Below are 1,013 nucleotides of genomic sequence, written 5' to 3'. Positions count from 1 at the left end.
CATCATGCATAATACATTAAAGTGCATGCCTGGATCCAGTGTTCACCACATTAGAAAAGCCCACTAGCAAGTTAAAAATAAAAAGGAACACTGGATATTTTGATAATACACTAAAATGAACAAATCATCTCTCCCAAGAAACAAAGTGAATCTCAGTCACAGGCACGATTTCTCTGTATAATTTATGATTCATGTGCATACTGAGAATCCAGCCTAGCAAGTGGGGTGATAGTGGTTAGGAAACAACACAACTGCTGCTCGTAGTAAAGCATAAGTGTGTTCAACTCTGCCAGAAAAAGTAACAGCTGCTCAAGATGCGATCTGGCTGGAAGCTACTGCGTGGGACCCAGAAGAATCTCAATTTGAGATTCATAAACCTAGAAATGATTAAGAACTAGAAACCCATTAACAGTGAGGTACAGTTCCTGGGCCTTAGGGAGAAATTCTAAGACTCTTTTTGGACTAAGTATGCCAAACGCTCACACCAACGAAGCTACTTTTTTTCTTAAGCACCTTGAGCGCCTTTCCAAGACCTTTTCCTCATGAACCCTATTTGTCCCTATATCCATAAGTCAAGAAGAAGTACACTGGGGGACTTCCCTGGTGGTCCAGTGGATAGGACTCCGTGCTCCCAATGCAGGGAGCCCAGGTTCGATCCCTGGTTAGGGAACTAAGATCCCACATACCACAATGAAGAGCCCACACGCCACAACAAAGACCCAGCACAACCAAAATAAATAATTTTTTAAAAGAAGGAAAAGTACACTGGAACTTTAGCTCAGACTCCCACTAACTCATCATTCCTAATAATTAACAAGCAGTATACTCATTTCTAACTAAAAATCAAATTGAGTGTTTTCCCTGAAAGTTGTCTTTAAAAGCAATGCAGTGTTCTTGTTTTTCAAAATCAGGGATCCAAAACTTAAGGGTTTATTCAATTGTCCATTAGCTTCATATAATACAGCAATTAGTTACTGTCTGATAAGGTACTTTATGATACATTGCAGGTATAC

The 1,013-nt window shown here is 39.8% G+C and overlaps 1 non-coding gene across 1 annotated transcript; it reads left to right on the top strand.

Moving 5' to 3' along the window:
- The first annotated feature begins 597 nt into the window (after positions 1-597).
- TRNAG-CCC (transfer RNA glycine (anticodon CCC)) lies at positions 598-670 on the top strand. Its single transcript has one exon. It is a non-coding gene; the product is annotated as a tRNA-Gly (tRNA).
- Positions 671-1,013: the final 343 nt, after the last annotated feature.

The sequence above is a fragment of the Lipotes vexillifer genome, unplaced genomic scaffold, assembly GCF_000442215.2.
Source record: "Lipotes vexillifer unplaced genomic scaffold, Lipotes_vexillifer_v1.1 scaffold36, whole genome shotgun sequence".
NCBI classification, from domain to species: Eukaryota; Metazoa; Chordata; class Mammalia; order Artiodactyla; family Lipotidae; genus Lipotes; species Lipotes vexillifer.
This window is presented reverse-complemented; position numbering and strand designations above follow the sequence as displayed.